The 25,033-nt window shown below is 37.7% G+C and overlaps 1 protein-coding gene across 10 annotated transcripts in view; it reads left to right on the top strand.

Annotated features, from left to right (window-relative positions):
* The window catches only part of LOC126925897 (myb-like protein X), a 63,336-nt gene that overhangs the window by 5,310 nt on the left and 32,993 nt on the right, over window positions 1–25,033 (top strand). For 5 of the 10 annotated variants that reach the window (XM_050741885.1, XM_050741887.1, XM_050741891.1 and 2 more), the window contains exon 3: window positions 9,640–10,778. The exons of 3 other annotated variants lie outside the window; for them this stretch is intronic. The gene's annotated coding sequence lies outside the window, so the exon portion shown is untranslated. The remainder of the gene's footprint in view (window positions 1–9,639; window positions 10,779–25,033) is intronic. 2 more of the 10 variants (XM_050741889.1, XM_050741892.1) reach the window with 2 other exon arrangements.

Consider the following 25,033-nt stretch of genomic DNA (forward strand, 5'->3'; position numbering starts at 1 on the left):
TTATCGAAACTGGAGCGTTTTGTTGCCGTGCTACCGACGAAAGGAAGCCCGGAGTAAAAGTCCTGAGAACGGTCCTTCGTGAAATCGTCGATTCTAAATATGTTCCTTCTAATGGTAGCGAAGAATTTTGTTCGGTTTTTTTTTGTCAGTTCGCCTGGAACAGGCGATGAAAGGTGACTATTCTTTTGTAATACGCGTAGTAAGGGTGAACACGTATCTTGATCTTAAATTATGAGACTATTATCGGTACTCGGAGAATAATGAACCACGATTGGTAGAAATTCCTCGACCTTTTTGTTCTGGGATATTTAGCACGGATACAAAAATGTAGAATATGCAGAAAATGGATCTCGGGGAGCACGAACGTATGTATCATTACCTTGGATATGTCATCCGTTTATAGGAATACTTCATTTCATGTTATCTTTCTCTTTGCATGTTTAGAATGCAATCAATATCTTTAATTTAGAAAATAAATTACACTTATTTAGTTCAGCTTTTTTTTGTTTAGTTTGGATAAATATAAGTATTGTTAAGAAATCGCGAATAGTTCAGAAACTAAGTCCACTATCTGAATTGTAGGTGCGCTGTTCGAAAGGACTGTCCTTTCGTTTCAGATTTCGTTCACCACGGGGGTCGAACGACGACAGGATTGTCAGACGTGTTGATTAATTGATAACAATGATTTAGGATAGTGAAACGTGGCGTGGGTGCTCTAGAATGCGTGAAGTGGATGACCTAATATGGTCAGCCCTCAAGCGAAGTCCTTGCAAAATTGTCTCACCCATGTCGGGCAGTCTAAGGTCTCAACAAACTTTCTCGGAAACTTTTTGTTGCAAATAACACATCTAATTGTATTTCATATTTTTGTACTCTTTCTAGTTGCTATGTAACTATTAGCTTTGACACTTACCGTTTGACATTAACTTAGCACTTGAAGGTGTAAAATAAGAGGCGACATTACTTGTGAAATAACGTGATATAAAGGTCAATTAAACCGCCCTGGTATTATAAATCACGAAGAATTGTAACAAGGTTCAAGGTAGTCATGATAATGGTATGGGTGTGGTGATTTCAAAATTCGATTCAAATTCGAAAATTTCGTCAGCAATTTCTTTTTTTCTTACGTCTGATTTTTCTCCTAATTAGTTTACCTTTTGTGGCTGTCTTTTTTGGTGTGTTATAATTATAACAGTGTTGCTCTGGTTGGTTTGAGATTTAAGCAGATCGAAGCCGGATTTTTAGCGAAGGGAATCGCTTTTTTGTTACGTGAACTGCAAGCTATTGTTTTATGGCTCCGAGTTTTTTGTTAATCAGTCGTGCTTTACGGTGATAGCTTTCGTGACAATGAACAGACTTTTGTACCTAATGGAATCTTTTTTAATTAGGACAGGTTCTGGATGTTTTGTGAAAAACTGTCGCGAATATCTGAGTCATAGCTGTTTGCCTTCGATCTCTGAGTCCAGTTGTTGTTTATCCTTTTTAATCCTCAATTCGGTAAAATCAATAAAACTCAATTACACTCTATACGAAAATCTCCGAAACGGCTGAAAACTAGCAAATTAATCGTTTAATTTAATTCATCTGTCGTGTTACGCCGCGTGTCCGAGCTATCAGATACGCGATCTTTCAATTAACCAGCCTCTGGAAAGAGAATCCGCGGTCGATCTGCTTGCCAGATGTCGAAGGCAGAGGAGAAATAAACGGTTCTCGCGTAAATCGAAAGAACAAGTTACATAATAAAACACATCGAGCGCAAAAAGTCACGGTTTCTCGGTACTTTCGCGCTGGAACACGCTTTTCTTTCGTTTTTTTCTCTCCCTTCTAAAGTGACTCGACGCTTTGCTCAACGAGCCTTTTATTATCTCACGCGCGTGCCCTCCGAAATTCTCGCTTATCCTATAAATGATCGCAAAATGGCGCAATCGAGCACCGAAAATGGCGCCGTTCTACCGATTACTGACGTAATTCTCTTCATTCATTGGTATATTTAGTCCAATACACTGCATCTCGCAACTGCAACATCGCTCGAAACCTTCAATTTTTGCATATTATTCGATTCAATTTTAATAATTGTTAAATCCAACTTAATGTACTATACTCTTTTAGATAATTGCAAGCGAATGGAACGGGCCCTGGCCCTCGACTTACGATCTCATAGAAAAATTGCACTTTTGTGACTACAAAATGATAACTGATCATTTTGAGTCCATGAAACTTATTTTATTTCAATTATTTTTAGTTATGGATTTTTAGTTATTTTTAGTTATAGTTTTATAGTTATTTTAGTTATAGGATGGTTTTGTAGTTATGAGACGCATTGTACGGTTTGTATGGACATCGATACGTCAATTTTTCGTGCAATGAAGCGTTACATTGAAACGTACCAGTCGTGATTAATTGGCCCGATGGGAGGATTAATTTTAGGTTAGGTCTTTTGTGAAAGGATACGATTTCAGGATGATAAATCGTGAATTTAATGCCGTTTGCTCGGTCTGGAAACTTACGTTCCGCGCCGGTCTGTTCGCGACTACGGAGAGGAAATTAATGGGTTCGCGTTTCTACGATCTGTATGAAGTAGCGAAGTGTAGGAAGAGGAGAGCTACGTTGGGTAACTGGCTCTTAGGTAATCCGCCGCGGATCTATTTCAGTAATTGTCAAATTTGGTTGATGATTTATGATTATTATCGGCAAATGAACGAATCTTCTTCCTCGATTTCCATTACTAAGTCATTAAGAGATGAGTTTAAATTTCAAATTCTTTTCCTTATACGAATATCACATTGAAAATAGTATGGTATGTTTATTTTTATTAATTTTTCCTGGATATCTAAAAGTTCAATAAATATCACATTTTAAGTCGTATCCAACGCGGTTATTTTTCTTCTTTCTTGTATGAAGTTCAAAGATTGTATTTTAATTTAACCGAAAGTATAATATTTGGTCAGGCCGTTGTCTATGTAACACTATCAAAATGATTATCATCGAATAATGGTGCAAAGTATCTTTTATTTGTTGGATACTAATTCTCCAAACTCAATTCAAAACTAAAAAGGAAGCTACCACACAAATTCATCTTATGAACCCTATGCGAGAATTAATACAGAAGAATTAATATGAATTCTAGGAATTAATACCAAGTTATTTAAACCGCCATTAATTATCTTGACAATATTTCAGGAAAATAAATAGGCAAATGAAGTCGTCAGACCCGTTTGTGTCGTTTGAACGATTCTCTTTCTGTGAATCAGGGGAATTAATCTGTCAGACGATCGTTAGATCGATCGCGGATCTCGACAACAGCTTGCAAAACAGGAACGAGATCCGCTGTATCTGCAGAGACCGAGGCTAGTTATACGTGGCGCGAAACGAGTGGGAGAGCCCCTTACGACAGTCACATATCCGCGTGGCAGTTACGCGGCATTTGTCGCTCTGTCTACGAGAACGATAAAAGGAAATGGCCTCTGGTATCGCCTATCTGTACAATCACTCTTGGGAGCCACGGTTCACCTAGATATGCTAATATGATTAGAAAAGAGCAAGGGACATTTGCAAGGCCTTTTCCTCCGGAGCCAACCGGTAAATTGCTCGACACTGTGATACTATAGGCCACACGTGCGCCATCGCGTTTTCAGCGCAGATTATTTCGTATTTGTTGAAATTATCAATCCCTCGATGCGTTTGCACGCAATCATTTTCGTTTTAAACGTATCTTTAAATTTCAATATTTAACAAGGACGGAGAGAGAGAGAGAGAGAGAGAGAGAGAGAGAGAGAGAGAGAGTCGACGTAGTAAGAAATTATCTATTATTTGTAAATTTGTGGTGCAGAATATATATAGATTCAATGTAATTTTTATAGAGAGTGGATAATGCTTCCAGCTGAATATTTTTCTGGAACTTAAAAATAATCGAAATCAGAATTGGAGTTAAAAATTTAAAACTTTCTCTCAATTCTAAATATTCTATTCTCTACAATAATTTACGAAATTCTCTTATCGACTGGAATGCTAGAATATCAATCATAGCGACAAAAACGCGTGATTACACTTCGTCTTTACTTTCACATTTTCCTAATTCGTACCTGTCTTGGTAATATAAAAGAAGAAAATGCTGCGCGAATATCTGGCTAATTGTAAATCAGTTTGCCTTCACATTGGAGAAAAATCGGTCGACCAACACGTAATCACTGATGCAACGTTGCGATAAAAGGGGGAGAGAGTGGCCAGCGACATTTAGAGGATTTTTCTCGACGGAAGCGTTTCAGTTCGATAATTATCAAAGGTTAACTGCTCGGCGATTCGCGTGCGCCGTCTGTAAATTGCATTTTAAACTCGTCGTTCGATCGATCGTACTTTCGTTCGAACAAACCCCGTGATTGAAGAAACTTTTAGTTTCATTTGTTGTTTATTCGCGAATATGTGCGCATACGTTTATGCGTGATTTAATTCGTCGCACGTATTCAATGTTAGCCTCTTCAACTAAATTGCAAAACGCACTTGCGTAAGCAAATGACTGCGTCGTTCTATCGATCAAATTTTTGATGCGTGTTATTGGCGAAGAGATAATTTAACGAAAGAGCACGAGCAAACAACGAGAAGCATCCAAATTATAAAATATCGATAAAAGAGATCTGTCGTTTATTCCAAACAATTATATTTCTCGGGAAGAGATCCTGACAGAAATCCTAACTTTGTATGCAAAATTGGAAAACGCCGGTCTCCCCCATAAAACGGCTTATTCCCGGCGAATTAATTCTTATTCGAACGGAACGAAGGGTTGAGGCGGAAATTGCGGGTGTCCGTGGTAATTATGAACGGTTTTCTATGGGTCAACGATATTTGTAGGCGGGCCAGCCGATAATAAAGTTACGACAGAGAATGGCGTTAATATTATGCAAAGACCATGGCTTGTCTGGTATTGTTGTGGCAGTCAGTTCTGGTAGCACGTAGATAACCAGCCTGACAATGGCGGCCTCTGTTACGTGGCATTGTGAAATGATAACACTTTCATCGGCCACGACGACGTTCATTAATCAATCGCTCTGATGACATTGAAATTTCACGCGGAGCGTGTAGTACAACGCTTTTGATGATTTAATTGAAACTAGAAACGTTTTAATTTGGTTTGCGTTAACTTGTACCTTTCTCTTGTTAGAGCCGATGAATCGACAATAATCGATCATTGGTGTCTGGCGAGTGGGAGATTAGTCTGGGATTTAACTTAATTGAGTTATTTGTTAGTATGAAATTCGTTTAATCCGGCGATCAAAAATTAGTTACGATAGATTAGTTTTTACTAAGTATAAATTTGGCATTGTATATTCCTATAATTAATTACTATGATCGTTAGTTTGACTTATGTAGATCGTTCCTTAGTATATTTAAATACGGAATTCGTAATTAACGATTATAAATCAATTTAGAGTTAGGATGATTCTCAGTCTACGAGTAGAAACTTGGTGTTCCTGAGTCACCGTACGTTCTTTAAGATGGATGACAATCCTGTCGATCCACGGTTCGTCAGGCCGGCCCGCGAAAGAGTCACATACTAATAACTGGAGCAAAGCGTTGTGTAAGCAGTGGGTGGCCGCCTTTCTCTGCCAGTTGCCAGCTTTAATACGATCGTCGTATGCCAGAACACCGATTTCTGCAGCCACCAAGGATCGAATTCTTTTTACACTACGGACATTAGCCGAGTTAAGATCGGCTTTGTGTAATAATTAGAACGGCCACGCCACTCGATATTTTAATTACGTTACAGTCGTCTTAATTTGGCTTGATCACGGTGTCGACGGATCTCCAGGAAAGTTGATAACACCGATGAAATAATATCACAATATCAACACGCTTCTGAAATAAATCACACAATTGATAGAATAATGACGGGCAATTTTAGATCCTGAATAATTATGAGTTATTATCTTCTCTTTCTCAGTGATCGAAGGTGTTACATATTTTTTTTTCTTTTTTTAGTTTACGTATCCCGAGATTTGTTTGCTTTTTTATAACTGCGGATGCAATTGCGAAATGGAGTTTCTTTGTGTCGATTGATTCGATCGCGTTATGCAAAGAAGATCGGTTCAGGAAAATTAAAGTTTCATAAATGATCGTAATTGGATTTTGCACCTTAGAATTAAAATTCTTATCCGATCAGTTTAATTCTTATATCGTTAAGAAATTAAGAATTTCCTGAATAATTTGAAGATCGTTGGTCGATCGATCGATCTCTACCAGGATCGATAATAGACACGCTCGAGATCCGCCTTTACCCACGCTCTTATTCCCTTGTGATCTTTCCGATCCGTCCGATGCACAGATGCATCTTTGACCAATTACGAAAGAATTCAGTTTCCATTCCTATAAAACCTTTCACTTCCTTGATCGAGCATTCATAAATTTCATTATCGTGCGAAGATTTACATCGATTAGGATTTAACAATAAAAACCGACCAGTTTTTCTTTCCGTTGGCCTTCGCCCAGTCGTATTTCATTAAAGGTACGTTACAGCAAGTTGGATTTCGTGTCTGTGACATTCCACATATAGAATATCGATTATTTCCAAGAGAGATTCCGAATTGGCATAAATTTAGACTAGCATAGAGCAGCTACGAATATTCGCGAAGAAAATAAAAAATGCGGTTAATATCTCCACCGAATTTCTTATGTATTTTGGAAAATAAAAGGTGCTAAAACCCACAGAATACGCGTGATATGGACAAATACGTAAAATATCCAAACTGTAACATCCGTTACAACGTTTAATAGGCGAAGCAATTCTCTACCCGAATTCCATTTATTAAATTTATTATATTTATCAAAATATAAATCGTTGCATAAATATCCCCGCTGTCTAGTTACGAATAGACATGATCTTTGTGCATTTGTTTTCTTGAACGTGCCGAAACGTAGGAGATACATATAATATACAGAAATGTGTAAAATACTCAGAGTATTCGTTATAATATTTAGCCGATCAAACAAATTTCTATTTAGGTTCCATTTCCATAGTTGCGTTCGTAAAAATACAAATTTTTACGAATATCCACAGTTTAATTATGAGATATTGCGTGCTTATTAAGCAATGTAGCTTTGTCCAAAAATGGTCAAGAGGCGGTAGCTTTCGAATCGATCGGTCAGAATTGACGGAAAGCCGGCTGACTTCGCCGACGGAGGTGAATTCGAACGGCGCGAATTGAAACAAGAGGTAACGAGTGAATTGTCGCGAAGGCCATCCAGCTCACTTTTCCCTCGCACTTTTCTCAGCTGATTCTGGGGGCTCTCGTTGCGGCACTCTCTTTCTCTCCGCCTTCCTGTCTGTTCTATTTTCGTGTCGTTCTCGTACAACAGCAAGGGGAAAAGTAGGAATTCCAACCCGCCATCTCAATGCCGTGCGATCGAATTTTTTTCTTCGTCGCTCGAGAACCTTTGTTCTTCGGTCAATCAATCATACGCATTGCGTATGCGTTCGCGATTGTAGAACGGTACAATCCGATAATGTTAACGAAGCTTTCTTATCATTTGGAAAATTGCAATTTTTTAGAATTTTAATTCGTTTGTTTCGTCGCCGATTTCTTTACGCGCAGATTAATCAGAAGATTGCTAATTCGATAGCTTCGTTATTATACAGTAGAAACACGTAATTTCAAATACGAAACCGTAGCATATGGGTTTTGTTAGGCAATAAAGGTACAAAGTTCGATAGAACTTTTAATTTCAAGGCCCAACAATTCGAATTACCACATCTGTCAGGTAAGCAAGGAATAAAAAGATCACTGTGACGTCTGGACCACGCCCACCCACTATAATTGACGATTTCGTTAATACATTTTAGAGCTGATTAATCTATATCTCAATTGCTCTCGATCCCTCAAGGTAGCTCCGTGTAGAAAGTTTCCAAGCAGAGGAGATACCGATTCGAGTACGAAATTACAGTCCCAAAATCACGCTTCACGAATACTTGAAGCCTGTTTTCATATATAGAGGCTTTCCAAAGTACTTGAACACTTATAGTTCACATTTAGCTTTTAAACTACCCCTATTCCGAATTACGATACTCTCGATGCGATATTCATGCCACGATCAACATTTATTTCACGTAGAAAAGTCATTCCGATCATACGTTAACGTCACGATAATGAAATTTCATACTTTTATCGTGAATCTTCCTAACGTTGAATATGGCTGTTACATTTAGACGAGAAAGTTGGAATATCTCGCGAGCCATTTGAAAGTTATATGATAACAAAAAGAGACATTATGTGGTATAAATAATTTTTGCGTGGGTAAAATGATGGGGAAGATTTTAAGATCAAACTGACTGTTTTAAATGAGACCCTACATTTTTTATCCATGATATAGTGCGTGTCGAGACGAAAACGACCCGCTATATCGTATCATTTCATGCTGTACAATGTTTCATGAAATCTGCGATTGAACGTACAGCGGCTAAATCCTATGCGGCTGCAAGTATCGACGAAGTTTCAGAAAGTTTCGGAAAAATTTTCTATGGTTACGTATTTGAATACTTTCATGAGCCATTGTACATGCAAGTTACAGGATGTTACGCTGCGTTACAGGGCGATACATTAATCTGCTTACTGGCCTTTCTCTTCTTTCACCTCGTTATGCATCGAGCATGTGGTTAGCGCGTGACAAATTAGTTAACGATTTTTGGCAACATTTATCACAGTGAAAATTCCAATTTTAATACGAGGAAAACGATTTTATTCTCTTCTCGTGATTTATTATTGACTTTACAATTTTTCATTTATTTTTACACGTAGAAAATTTGTTTTCCTTTTGAGAATTCGATCTTGATCGATAATTACCTTCCATCGCAGCTGATGCAGATACAGTTCCTTTCAAGTTAATGTATTCTTTTTATTCCAAGGTTAATGTTCTAACAAGTCGAGGTGTTAGAATTGCACTCTGTTGCGTTTATATCGAATAACGAGTTCCTTTTACGTTTCTCCATATTCACGAAAGAAAATATTATTTTTATTGCAGTTGAATTTGAATAATATTTCTCGAAACTACGAAGAAACTACGTTCATAATCAACTATGAAAGATTATACTACTATTCCTATTCAAGCGAAACGATGATTCTAAAAATTGTGAAAAAGTACTTTCTTAATGAAATCAGGATCGTTAAAAATATCATTAAATAAATACGATGTTATGACGTACATGTGCTGGATAGAATAATTATTTTATTTTGATTTATATATAATATCTAATTTATTTCGTAAGGAATTAAAGGACTAATTTACGATTATTTGTGACAATCAATAATGTGTTTTGATATTTTTATTAAAAATCTACTTAGTACTTAATACAATCCTTTTCCATCCTTGAATAATGTTATCCTAACTTTTTTGTCATTTTGTCAATTATTATTTTAGGTGCTTAGAAATTGAGCCACAATGTTTGTGCAAATACTTATCGCAGCCGTTATGCATCAGATCAACTTTGGATCGCTTATCAACTGTCGATGGCAATTCGACACTTTGTGTAATCTTCGCGTGGGTCGCGAAAAATGACCATTTTCGATCCGTAAAAGTTGGAGAAGTTGCGCTTTAAAAAAATACCTGAAAAATGCCTATACTCTAAAGAAACTTGCCAATTTTCTTAACCCACAGACGAGAGCCCGATGAACGTCGAAAGCCCCGTTTCCAAAGCGTCCGAATAATTTTTCCTGGCTGTCCACCGTATCCTTGGACTCGGTTTCCCCTCCACTCTGGACCGAGTGACAGAGCCGCGTAGAGAGGGAGAGAACGAGCGGGCCTGTCCTCAGCGCAACAGAGAAACTCGACCAAACCAGCCGAGCAGGAGAGAGAAGGAACAGATTTCGAGCTGACAGGAGGGATAAGAAAGCCATGCACGTACTCGGTTTCCAGTGGAACGACGACTTTAGTCTGACGACCGCTTCCACCGAGCGAGGTTGACAAATCTTCGACGTGTGTTCTTCACCCGTGTGTGTTCCCTCGTGCACTCGAAACCTTGAATTTCCCGCGTTCCCTTCCTCATTCTCGTCTACCTCCAACCCCATTCACCAGTGCTCTTACCGTTCTCCGTTAATTCTGAAAAAGACTCTTGAAAAGTGATAGGTAATAAATGGTCCACGTAATATTATGGTCTATGGTACCAAGAAATCAAGCTTCGTCTTTTAACGAAATCATCGTCTTTTTTCTAAAATACATGGAATCGACCGTAGCTCGCAAGACACTCTAGTTGCTAGAGTCTTGATCCAGAGTCGGCCTCCAGGTGTTTGGAAACCGATCGTGGCACGTGCCGCAGTAGGAATTCGTGACTCGAAGAAATAATCGTCGACGTGTTCTGTGCAATCGCGGTTATTTTCGTGTCAGCGGAGAAAGAAAGAGAGAGAAAGAGAGAGAGAGAGCGAGAGCGAGAGCGAAAGAGAGAGAGAGGAAGAGAGAGAGAAAGAGAGAGAAAGAGAGAGAGAAAGAGTGAAAGGGGAGGGGGAGAAAGTGTTTACTCGTGACGATACTCAGGTGAATAGAAGGTAAAATATCCAGGGACGGATCACAGAGGTTTGGATGGTGTTTCGAGGATCGATTACGGGGATGAGGGACTCGCGGGTGTCACAGAATGACTCGTGCACGTTGTGAGGGAATCCGGTGCGGTAACATGCGCGAGATCCTGCGTGCTTCCAAGGGCAGATAGCTCGTTCTGTCGAGGAGAACATCCCCAGGGAGAACAACAGCTGAAAGAACCCTAGAAGATCCTGAAGGATTGAGAGTCGCGCGGGACACCTCAGGTTCGTCGATTTTCCTTTTCATTCAGAATTTTCACCTTGATTTTAACAACTTAATTAATGGAATAACCAATTTTTAATGGATATGCTACATGTAGCGATACTTTAAAGAAGCTTAACTAATACCTTATAAATATATGATAGGAATTTTTTGCTCTGCTATTTTTTTTACTCGTAATATCGGTTTAAAGTCGTTAAAATATCGCTTTTGGACCATACAATGAAGAATCTATGTGATAGGAAACTCTTACATAACGGTGTATATGCATTTAGCGATCGTAATAATAAAAATTCGTTACCTTGATAGATTTTCCGTGTTTTGAATTATAAAAGAGAAGTCTGTAATCTACAATTTGTAACTTCATTATTATTGTCTCAAAACGGAGCTTAGGCTTGGCTAATTACTAGATGAGTAATCGATTACTGGGATTCGTTCGTACATTAGTCAGGGTTGAGTAACTTTCTGAACGATTTTCTTCCATTTCTTTCGTCCAGAACACCTGGATCTCAACGCAAAAGGCTTTCGAAAATAGTGTCCGTGATCTTAAATCTTGATTGCTACCAACGAACACCTGAGCATTGTAATACAACGGTATTTATAGACAAGCGAGTTATTAATGTGCGTCCCTACTTATGGTAATTTGTACATAGAATTCCATTAGACTTCAAAATTAGTATAATCATTAGTTATCCATACACTGGCAGGAATAATGGAGAAAAATGGTTTAAATAATGGACTTAGATCGATCAGTAAAATTTTCATCGTTACACCTTTAAATGACTGGAATATACTCATAATAGCTTCCAGGTATTTCCAAATTGCGTTGTTCGTGTAATTTATCGTTTGTTGGTGACGTCAACATGCTTGACATTTTTGGCATACTTCGTTTGACATTTTTTGGTAGGACAATATTTTTAATTGTCGCTAATAACCGAATTAGATATGTATAATAATTCTTACGTGTTTCATCGCGATCATCTTAAATGAAATTATCTATAAATCTCGACACTATCAAATATCGTGATAGGTATTTAATGGACCATTAAGTTTCCCAAATTAACACATTGGTCCCATAAACATCCACAGACACTCAACGTCGTTCTTTCCAATCATCATTATTTCGCTTCGTCACAAGCATTCCCATAAAATACTTCATAAATTCTCTGTACCAAAGAGTAATCTAAACACCACCTACGTACTGATAATATTCAATACTTAATGATTTATAGAAATTTCTGAATCACCACACGAGTCCTACAATAAGCTATAGATGTGTAGTATGAAGAATTTCAATTATTGTTATCTCATTTTTTCGCAAGCTTCCCCATAAAACGTTTCATCAATCTCGATCAGTCTCGCGTAAAACACACAATAGCCTACAAAAATTTTGAAATTACCACACGGGTCCCAGAATCGATTACGAAAAGTCAGTATTACCTTTCTATCCATCATCGCTTCATTTCCTTGTTACGATAATGTTCGACACACAGTAGCTTACAAAAATTTCTAAATTACTATGCGGATCCCATAAGGAATTTCCACTTATCATTGATTCACTTCCTCGCAGACTTCGTTACAAAACAGTCCACAAATCTCGACACACGTCCATTAGAAAACCATATTGCCAATATACTGGAACAGCTGAATGCTTCCTGAAGTATCAGAACTTAAACCAATTACCAGTAGTACCCGCTATAAATTTAACGCCACATCTCTAAATTACCACGTTTGAATCTAACAGAAGCCGACATTAGTGCAGATTTTCCATAGGGAAGTACCAAGCAATCAGTTACACCACGTTGCTCTAGAAGTGATCTCTAGCGAGATCGTGTTTGCATAAATCCTGTTTCGATCGGTAAAAAGGACACGTTAAGTTAACGCGGAACTGTCTCTGCTTACTTTGCCTCTGCTTACTCGAGAATCGAGATCGCATTAGTTTAACGATGACGCCAATCGAAGCGTTGTAATGCAATGACCAAAAGTAAGAATTTTTAATACCAGCAAAGGAAATGTATTTTTCTTAATCTTGTCATTTATCTATACTACTTCTAATAATTCTAATAAAGAACTTCTTCTTCGTTTATGCTACTTACTTTCTCACGTATTTTCCGTATTAATGTCTTTGATGCAAATACACGATCGCTTTAATCGTCGCTACCTGTAGTGTCAATTTATCGACGCGTGCGTCCGGATAGCGCCGTCTGACGGGGATTTTTTCGCGCGTAGGCTCCGCTTGTCAGGTTAGCCACCTGTTGCGCAAGGGAATCCCCTCTACGGCCAGCGGTGTGGAATCTTTATTTTTGTCTAGCGAGCTGCGACGGCGGCGTGGCATTAAGAAAGCGTGCCTCCGCGGTGTCACTGATTGATGACCACGCGAAGACAATTCAACGAGCATCTCCCCTTCCTGGAGCCGTGAAATGAGAGACGCCACGCGCAAATCAAAGTCGATGACGTAGGCTCTTTCAGGGGAATTTATTTGGAAAGAGCAATTAGAAACTTCTCTTCTTTTATTCTTCTGGTTCTTAGAGTTGAACGAATAGGATGAAAGCTCGGTAGCTGCGATGGGTTTCCTTTGTTTTGAATGAACGTTAGGAGATTCTTTTATCTAGGTGTGCTTGTAGTAGTATTTTAGTGGTACGTTTAGCAGTATATTTTAATGACATTTTCTTGATTAACCTGTTATCATAAATTAAATTATCTTGTATCGACGTTCCTCGACTGAATCGAATCTTTACTCAATGAACAAAAGTTCATCCCACTTTGATCCTGTTTTGACTTTTAAAATTTCATTTACCTAATTTGTAAAGAAATAGAGGAAAGGCTGAACGAAAGTAACGACAGCCACGGATAAGTGATTAAAATCGATTTATTTCGGAAGTGTGCGATTTCTAGGCAATGTATAATCGAGGAAAACGCTCAGTCGATTTCTATAGTCGTCATGCTAGTCGTTTACATCCCGTAGATTTATTCGCGTATTTAGAACGGGGCATCGACATTGCCTTCGATAGCGAAGATAATACGCGAGCTGCTTTGATTTATGGTACCTTACCATGAAGTGAAACGGAACCACTAGATTTCTCGTTGTTAGATAACGTCGTAAGCAGGAATGCTTTCTTACTTGCGCCGCGAGAAACGCGATCTGGATTGCAAATCGCTTGTAATAAATCTCGCGAATCAATAACAAATAGAGCTGCTGATCGATGTTTCATTGGAATGTCCGATGTCAAAGCCATTGTAAACACACTTATTAACACGCTTGACGAATTTTTGCAATTTTTTTATATCAGATAATTAACTATTTTAATGATAATTATAGCATATCGATTTACCACTTTGGCCTTCAAAAGTTAATCGTTGAAATATTGGAAAGTTTCGAAATTCCAAGGGTCGAGGTCATTGTCATCGAGGATCGAATCAGTGACTGGATCTCGCGAGGCTTCTCGCCGATCATCGTCCTCTTGTTCTTTTCTTTTGCCTTCTTTCCGCCGCCTGCTCGAGCGAAACAAGAAAAAGAATGGAATCACTGGCAGCTGGTGCTTTCTACCAATTAGAAACCAGCGATAGCGGATCGCCGCGAACAATTCTCGATTTTTTTAGCCTACATCGTGAAACGTCTATTTAAATGCCATACATCCTAGTGGATCACTGGATCTTTACGAGGAAAATCCTGTTGCAATTTTTCCAGCAGGCAAGTTTATTGCCTCGCCTACGATCCAAGGATCGGTTCGTTGTCATAAGGAATTATGGCAGTATTTTATCCAAACTGGTTTTATGTGTTTCGTTTCGTTTTCTCAATAGATAATTGGCTTTCATTTAAAAATGTAATTAGATAGAAGGTCGATCAGTAGAAATGTACATACAATACATGCAAGGAGAAAAGTAAAAGCGAATAATATAAAAATTGATCGATAATTGTATTTTGATGATCTTGTATTATAATAATATTATTATCGGTGATATAAAGCGTACAAGGAACAGATATAGTAAATAGAACGACGATAGTGAAATTTCTGCAGTGATACAGCTAGCATGACCCGTGATTGTTGTGACCCGCACACGCTGGTTCAGACCAGAACTATAATGGTTCCTGCGCGTAGAAAATTATAGTAATTTGATATCAGTAATTTTGGTAATAATACTGCTAGTATTCAATAATAACGCTATAACGATATTATTAACAAGGATTAAGCTCAACGTAATCTCTGCGTGTCGCAAAAGGCGCTTGAAAGAGAAAACCTATGAGAATGAGCCACGAAAAGAGAGTTAACAAATTTTCATGAATTCTAATAAAGCCTTAATAGTAGCTACAATTCCTTGAACTGGAAAGTAATTTCTCGATAATACGAAAATTTTGTCATCGAAGATTTTTAGTCCAACCTATGGCGTATAGTGATTTGCCAGAGTGCATATTAAACTAAAAAGGGACGAAAATTGAATATTATTCATCTTTCTAATCACCAAATGCTTTCGGACAATGGTTAGCTCAACGGGATAGCTTTCGATTTATCGGTGATTACCCATTTCATATCTCGCGCCATATACCCGCGTGTATTTGGTTTCTTTTGTGACTGGCGGAACACAATGAACCACGTAATCGAAGGGATAGCGTAAATTCCATTGTTCGCCGTTTCAATTTATGCGGTTCAATTCGACACAATAATTTATTGTTCGGGCTGTGAATGAACGCCTTTCTCCGGCTGGACCACACTCGTAGAACCGGTTTAGAACCGTGAATCGTCTGTTGAATTATCGAACGATCCGCCATAGGAGAAACGATTTTCATTAATGAAAACCGTTTCTGGATATCGTACAGTCCAATTAATGAGCTTTCTCGTGAATTTATACTGGTCTCGTTTTAAAGATGAATATTGCTCGTGTTAAAATCCTATCGATCCCAGACGCTAATGATTTACATTTAATTATCGCGTGCTGATTATAGTCTTGAGAATTCTTATGGTTATTTATGCTTCCTCAATTGGTATATTGGTAAAATGTCCAAAGTACGGTGCTTTCTACGGTACTTGGAAAAACACTTTTCTCACGAGCCTGCACTTTTTAAATTATGCTCTCGGCAACACGAATTTGCATAAATATCCGCACTCTAACTACTCTAATTACTGCGAGAAACGACTAATAATAAGAATTCCGACGACAGAAAAGAAATTACGATAGTTGCAAAGATATTCCATTAAAAAAAAAAAGTTACTGTGGTCACGTCAATCTGCTTTCAATAGAAAATTGCTTGTGTCGATTTAAAAAAATTATTCATGCTTAATAATCGCTATCAACACTAGTAACATTAGTAACAGTCGTTGCAATATAATAGCGATAGAAATTTCTCCCTAAACAAACAGCGTCGTTAATTTCATCCTAACGATGAAAAAGTGGCACGCGACAATTTTAGAAAACCGCGTGAAAAGATTGGACAACAAATGGCTGACATTTCACTGTGCCAGTCAGTTACATAAAGCTCGCTGTGTGTTTCCGAATCGAAACAGAGAAACTTGGACTATCGAGTAGGATATTGCCATTGCGGCGCGGCAACAAGAAGACCAGAACCGCCAGAAGCGATAGTTGCTGGACAACCGGGTAACCAGTTAGCTTTCGTTTTCGATAACCACTTGTTCAAATGTCTGCATTCTTTCTAAAGGTCGGTAATCGTGCGTAAGACCGCCAACCGTGAACGAGAAAAATGGTCGATATCAATCGATAAACCCTATTTATTTTCTACATTTTCGGTCATAATTATCTACTCGAGCCTGATCTACTTTATATTCTACTTTCTTTTTGCAATTGCACGCTGTGCGCTTGATACGTATAAAATAATCGAGACTGTTTGATAAATTCTATCTATCCTCCGTCCTTTTGGAATTACGTGTTCCGCGGTTGGATACTTATCACAGTTAACTCTTGTAGCAACTTGTTTAGTTAATGTATGGGAATCATGCAAAATGTAAAATAATTTGTTGCTTGCGGAGATATAGTGATTAGAGGGTAGAAAATTGCTGGATTTCGTGCAGTGTCATTACTAGAGCTTTTCATATATCAAGATCGTCGAAGGACTATTTTATTTTATCGCATTGATAAGGATTATAATTTTTCGAAGTCTTTGAATTATAAATTCTATTTGATAAAATCTCGAGCGATCTACATAATAGCATATAGCAAATATTTCAAGCTTCTCGTCTGGCTGGATATTACGTAAAACACGACTCGAAACAGGATTTCTTGGGTAATCGAAAGAAATAAAAAATATAAGGCGCGCGTACTCGAAGTAATATGCAAATGCGCGGATTCGAGAACGACGGTTTTACTCTTTGCTCTGCTTTCATCGTAATTCGCGTCTTAGATAATACGGTGAAAAATACCAAGTTTTGTCACTCGCCGAGTCATCCGCGAATCGCAAGCCATCCAGCAACTATTGATTACCCGGCGATGACGATCGACGCGTATCGATTTCACATTTCCTCGCGAGACACCGTCGCTTCTCCTTCGGAAAAACGCGTAACGTGAAAAGGAAAGCTGGAAAAATCGATTGAAAAAATTGAATTTGTCATTCGATGTGTGAAAGATGATTTAGAATTTTATTGAAAAATAATCAATACAGAAAATTGTATTATAGGGCTTACTTAATTGCTTTTCAGATTTAAACGAACCTTTTGTAGAAATTTTGCATTGGAATTAATATTTATACTTCTCTGGTTCTCACTTCGAATTCTCCCACTTTTCAATAACAAATTCCTAAAATATTATTAATCTACAAATAGTAAAATATTTTAAAAATTCCTTCTATCACAAAATCACTAATATTCGCGAATATTTTCTTCCTCGTAGTTATTCGTGTTCGCAATTCTTCGACCAGACGATGAATTCACGCTATCCAATATCGTGAGAGTTTTCCACAATGCACTTAGAAAGTGTACAAAAAGTGCTGCATTCCTTTTTTTCCCGCTTTTCTTGTTCTATCCGCTCGCGATCGATAACTCTCTAACGATAATCGATACCGTGTTACGTAAGTCGGTTTTTACTCGGCAAAATGTATTGTGGCACTTTCCCGAATGTATCGTATTACGGAAAGAACGGTTCGCACTGTGCATTCCATGATTTTACCCCTTTTCTTCTTCGTTCTCGAAACCGCAGTTAGAAAAAACTTCTTCCTTTACACTTCATTACCGCCACTTATATAAATATTCGAAATCAACGGGTTTTAAACGATAATTTTATCGTATGGTTGGCTAATTTCTGTTATATAATTGTATAAATTATTACATAATTATATAAATACACGTGATCCAAATGAGTAATATAGTTCGCGATTTTGAAATCTTGTATACCTAGTTTTAGTGAAATTTTATTTGTCTTTCTTACCGAAGCAAAATTCATGCATGCAAGATGAAATACTTGAGCTGGAGATTATTCCATGTACAAAAATGAGTCGAGAATATGGAATAATGTTTTCTCGATGGAAATCTCGTTTTTTGAGAAAACCAAGTTTGAAAATTTGCCAGATATGCGTTCACTTGGTTAACTTGCGATATTTCAGACCCAATTTTCTCGAAAACGTAGCTCCAACCAATTTATCATTGTTAATTTATCGCTAGAAGTTGTGAGAAAATCTTTCATGAAACATTCAAAGATTAAATCAATCATCCGTGCAAGCGTGAACGTGGCTTGAGCTACTTCGAGGACAGCGAAACGTGCAGCGTGAATCAGGCATTACAAAATGCAATGTCCGGCCTTGTACCTCTGCTTTTCATCTGGATTCACTCGTAAGCTTTTTTTTTCGAGTTTCAACTCTCAGATTGACTTTCAACAGCTGAGGCACAGTTTCACCATCGTTACGCCTGCTCGATTCAATAAAGCCGTCAAAGAAAATGGAAAACGTCAAAGTCCTCGGTGAATCTACTTGAGACTGAATCGTACCAAACGCGTTAATAGAGGAGCGTTTCAACGAAGATTAACGGAGACTGACGATTTCGTTTTTCTTACTAGCTCGAGTATTACGTTTTTCTAACAAAGTTCTAGTTCTCTACGGATGGTCTCTGAGAGTAAACAGCTTTCTCTTGGGAAGACATGTAACGATATTTTAATTCGTGAAATGCAATCCTTTTGAAAATGTCGGGTCGAAAATGTGGAATAAGTTTTCTCGCAGCAGATTTCGTCTTCAAGAAAATTGATTTCTAAAATGACCGTGGCTATCGTTATTACGAACTGATTATAAATTATAATTTTCTACAGTAATATATGTATGTACTATATTTTCCGTCACGTGATTTATTTATAGAAAATATAACAATCTTTTGCAGTCGAAACTTGCAATTATCTCACGTTTAACCGCTTCGTGTACCAATCTTGAATCAGTTAATCTCAAAATTGAGCTGTTAACCTTTATAACGAATAAGGAGGTACGAAAATTACAGTGGGAAAGACTGATTTGTAATGCAAATGAGACGCCAATAGCGATCGAGACCCGATCAGATTTTCTGTTTAATCGTTCAATCTCGTTTCTAACGCGATATCTCTTTTACGGAGACATCTGTGTTCTATTCGATGTTAATAGATTCGGTAGATGTTTCGCGATTCGAAGATAGCTGGGTGAATTCATTTCTCGTTTACTATATAGAGTGTCTTGCTGAGATTAAGTATCTCCGATACTTTCACTGCTATTGAAACTATTGAAAAAAGTTTGTTCGCACAAGATTATCTTGAAGAGCGATCTAAGGCCACTGATATCCTTTGCATAGTAATAATATATTTTCTATCGTTTTATAAGAAATTTATAGTTTATGATAAAAAATGTTATCCATAAGAAAATTTTGAAAATTATTAACATGGTTTTACGTTATCCTATTTTATCGTCGATAACAATGAAAATAATTTAGATGTTCGATTTCAATGAGATACCCTGTGTATACACCGGTACGCTACAGTAACTCCATTCTCCGCTACGAGGATTTCATTTCCTCTGTTGTCGATTTCGAACGAATTCCCTTGGCTGGTCGATCTAATCTGACAAAATAGACATTGACAGAAATACGATGGGAATCGAAGAAGCTTCTTCTCATTCGATCATTCATGAAAATATTTCTATTAAGCGCACGGTGCCGTGAAGCTGCTGGTTTGAAAAAATACAACGGCTGTGCATTTAACGATGAAAAATTACATTCTTTATTGCGAAAACAACGGTGTACATGGGTACTATAATTAAACAAAATTTTATACATTTTGCAAACCAGCTATGGAATCAGCCAACCGTCGTCCAAACCTTAATCTTAACTTTGGCGAAGGCTTAGGGTATCGACATTTGGAGGGTTGATTTTACCCCTTCAACTTGAGTTAAAAGTGCTTGCAGCTAAAAAAGTTAGCTGTTAGTTGCGTTAGCACAGCAGAAGCGTGAAATTCGTTAAACTTTCAAATAGCCCAAATGCAGTACCATTTCTTGCTAAAGGTTCGAAGCCTAAAGTTTCTGTACGGTCTGCAATACATTTTGTGGCTCTGTGACGATCATGGCCAGATTACATAACCGCGAGGTTCCTCTAGGAGGAACATAAGATTTGAGGATTATGAAGTTTAAAGTCTCTTGACCCCAGAATGCTTCGTAACTATTCTGCAACTTCTGATTCGTCTGGTTAAGCCTTCTTATTCATCGGTCAATTAGCAATTCCAAGATCAGCGAAATGAAATTGGAAGCAGAAGACGGTAAAGTATGGAATAGAAGAAAGCAAAAAGCGAGCCGGGTTCTGAACAACTCTGTCTATTACACACGACCTCGTTTACACCGGCATTACGTGGGCGTGCAGTACTTTGTAACAACATGTAAACGTCGCCGAAACGATCGAACGTGTTTCGGCTACAGTCGTAAAGAGAAATTTACAGTATCGTATGAGAGTTCGATATTCTTTACGATTGACATCATCGATCCGGCCTTTTCAAAAAGGAGAAAGTGACTCTGTAATCGTTTTGAGAATTCATGTCGAGGTAACGCCCAATATCAGTAAAAATCCAATCCCTCAAACCCTATTAAGACACAATTAGGACACTAAAAATCCAATATTTTCTCCATATCGAAAGATCATACACAGGTATTTACATATCAACCCGTTGACGTACGATTTAATTGAGATTAGCTGGTCATTGCATATGTACTTTGTATTACAATATCATTCGCATTATTTCTATACATTTCTATTACTATCACGATACCGTGTAATATGTAGGATCAACTAAAATACGTAGTAATTACTTTGAATTCTAATTTACACGTATGGTGAAACATACATGTGAAAAAGGAGAATATTTCATTTACCGATAGACCAATCTAATTAGTAAAATTTGTAACACACCAAAACAGTTGACTTTGATTTACGTTGAACAGATTTGTAGCAGGATTTGTTTACCTATTTCGTTGTCGAATGCATCGAAATGCGATCGAAGCGTGCCGCGACACTTCTAACGAATTCTAATGAATTCCTCGAAAGTGTCTGGCGAAACGACGGACGATCGATTTATAGCCTGTTCAATTTTCACACGTGCATAGTAAAATAAACGAGGTTCGAAGTCTCGTAATAATAAAAATATTCGATTCTATGGTGACATGGTTATGCGATCATGGTGAATTATAATAACGTTCGGTTCGATTGGGAAAAATGTTGCAAGATCGAAAGTGTAAATAAGTTTATTTATCACGGTGCGAGCAGAAAATTGACATTTCACGGAGTCTAACATCGGGCGGTAGCTTTCGCAACTGTTTCGTAATCATTTATTCTGTTTTATTAAAGACGCGCATTAAATATGGATAACGTTACGCCGTGTGCGATCGCCCGATAGCGAATTTATTGTAACACGGAAACGCGGCGAGATATAAATGATCGGTTAACGTGGTTCGCTGATGTGGTCCTAGTGACTCACCGTGGAAGTGTAATTTCATTTCTTCGACGTTTTACATCGTAGCGATTAGAATTCTGAGTTACGGTTGGTGGTCTGTGCTTTAGATTAAATTATTCATTGCAGAAAACCTTTAACGATAAGTATATCTGATTATGTAGATGGCGATGTAATAAAAGTATTACGAACCGATGGATTTAAGAATTCGAGAATTTCTGAATTAAAGCGATTAGAAATTCAGGTATCTTTTTGACCAGGTATATTTTGAAATTCAGGTAGGTACATGGATTTATGTTCTTTGGAAACCGTGTATTTTTTAATTTGGATATCTAGAAATTCGAAAACCTGATACTTTTCGAATTCAGACGCATAAACCGAGAGCTAGGAATTTAAATATCCTGGGACCAAATGTCTTTGGAATTTAGGCATTTTGAAATTCAGGTACGTAGCTCGGAATTTAGATACCGCGCAAATTAAAATTCTGCGAAGCAAACCAAGAATTCTAAATTAAAAATTTTCAAACAACCCCCTGAATTTGAAACTTGCAAAGAACCAAGAAAACCAAGAGTTCAAAAATCTAATCGCACCATACACCGAAGCAGCGGATAAACAGACGAAATTATTATTCGAAACAGGATCGATTTATCCCGTTCTTTGTGTGTTAACAAACCCGCGGAGTCCTGCCGAATTTCATTTGCTGAAAATATCGTCGCTCGAATTCCTCGACAGCGAGCATTTTGAAAGTGTAATAAGGCACACGCGAGTTAACCGTATGAAGGTATCGGCGCTACGATCAACAAATCGGCCATTTAAGAGCGATCGAATGGAGAACGGAGATTTGTTTTGTATGTGTAACAATTTACATAATCTGAGTCTGCAATCGCTGGTCTAGCGAGTCTAGCTTCGATCAAACGTAAGGGGAAAGCCGAAAGTCTCGTTACAATCGTCCATTTTTCTTTTCGTTGGCTCTTGCACATGGTGTAAGTATAACGCGCAGAGTTGTGTATGGAAATAGTTACATTATCGTAATGCAATTTCTCTTGTCGTTACGTATTTTATATCTCATTGTTCCTTTACGATTGACATCACTTTAGAGTTTTCTTGTACAGTATTGTCTCGTTGACAAATATTTCTGTTGTAGGTTTTTGAAAGTTTAATAAGTTAGGTACTTAGAGATTTAAATGGACTAGAAATATTTGGAATTCAGGTAGTGCGAATTGGGGTTTAAGGACTTTGATATCTTGGTAACTTAAATACGATAATATTTGGGAATTTAAATGGATTAGGATTATTTGAAATTCAATCATTTTGGAAATTTGGATTTTGATATGTTAAGTAACTCCAATATGTTAGTAACTTAAATAATTGGAACTAGGATGTCTTGGATATTTGAATATCGGAAACTCAATTCTTTATAATTTGATTTATTATTCAGAAACGACTTAAGGACTTATACCGGCCCTTTTATTGTTAATGTTATTATTTCCTTGGATTCTCAGAAGTTAAATTGTATAAAAACATCATAGCTGAATAAAGAAATTTATGTCGTACAAAAATATGGTTTTATTTTTATTTTCTAGAACGTTTATACATATTCAATCGATGATCCAGATCTCCTCGCTTTCAACGTATTCGTTCTACGTGCAATGCGGCGAATCAGCTCGAAGGATGGCTGGTTGAGAGCAGAGCGAATCTCCATTCTCTTTCTCGCATCGCGTTGGTCTACGATTGCCGATTTCGTAGCACGATTCCACCTTCCTCGGACGTTATGTTTCAATTCGAGACGATTTTATGGAAAGTGAAAGCAAACGCAGCATCGTTTGCCAGTGATCAATTAGTCTTTGTCTAAATCGTACGATTCCCACGATGCGGGAGAGCAACTAGTCCACTTCGAGATTGAACGAATGTCGATCTAAATAGCCCATTGCAATTCTAAATATCTTTCGTCATAGAAATGCTGTTATAATACTAAATAGTTTCTTAATATTCTATGGTCGATGAATTTTGCAAAACGCGGATAATTTAGGGATCCAAATATTTGGCATTCAGATAGTTTGGGAATTTTGCTATTTTTAAATCTCAAATATTTGAATGCTTTGGAAATTAGAATATTTTAAGCTGTCAAATCTTTGAAATGCAAATAGCATTGGAATACATATATTTTATTTTGATTTTGAATTTTGATGGTCTGATTGATTAAAATATTTTAGGCTTTCGAAAGCAAATTCCTAAAAGAAAATTTACCTAACAGAGATTTAACGTTTAAATATCCAAGATTATATTTATATTTAGTACTCTGGTCGATTCATTTTCTATCCGGGAATACATTGGGCAGAATTTCATCCACGCGACTATTCATCCTTCTTTCTTACAACTTTACGTAACCAGTTAATTATCGCTGAGTCGATCGACTCTTCGTCGTGTTCTTCTTGCCTAATCGATCGCTATCGCGACGATCCTCGGTCAAAAACATGAAAAGTCGAGCGCGCAGCTTTCTTTCTAGCCCTGAAGGAACACCTGTGTCCTCGGTTTATGTAAAAGCGCAACGATTGAACGAGCTATCGATGGAGAAAATCTTTCTAGAGCACACGGAATCCACTCGGGGATACATAAATCAGCCTCGAGATCGAGAGTTGCGAATCGAGGATTCTAGATCCGCGGATGAATGGATCGTGGACTACTTCTGTTTTCTTCGCTTCAACGTAAAATATAGTAAACAGCCAGCAAATAATATAAGAAGATCAACGTATAATAGAATCGTTTTTCGTTAGAAAAATAAAATTGGAGAAACGAAAGTGACCGTAGTAGAACACAGCAATGCAAAGATCAAGTAAATGATTTGGTTCCTAATCTTGTATGTCCCAATTTTCTATTTCCTAATTTTCAATTTAACGATTAAGTCATAACTCACGTTACGCGTCAACGACACTTGTCTTTGTCTTGAGAAAAAAATCTTTCTTCGTAAAAAGCGTAAAAATTTGTAAACGTTTCCTCGAATAAATTAACATTTCACCATTCCATGGCTATTTCAATCTCGACCATATTACAATATTCATAACAGCGTCGTTAAGTGTCAAGGTAACGGCAACGGAGGATTTATTTGCCAACGAATGATTTAAGATCCTCCTCGAGCGCATCCTCGACTTTCTAAAACGATCGATCGACTTTGTCCCGGCACACAGAGTCATCACGAACTCGCCCTCGCTACGTTTCGAAGAAAACGATTTTCCCGAGACGATTGAACGCGTTACGTTATAGTCGAGTGGAACAATCCCTTTTCTGAACGGAGAACGATCCTCGTTTCCGCTCGTAGATCGATCGACCGGATATTGCCAGCCTCGCGTGTCGATCCTCGTCCTCCGTGATCTAGATC

The sequence above is a fragment of the Bombus affinis genome, chromosome 16 (assembly GCF_024516045.1).
Source record: "Bombus affinis isolate iyBomAffi1 chromosome 16, iyBomAffi1.2, whole genome shotgun sequence".
Classification (NCBI taxonomy): Eukaryota; Metazoa; Arthropoda; class Insecta; order Hymenoptera; family Apidae; genus Bombus; species Bombus affinis.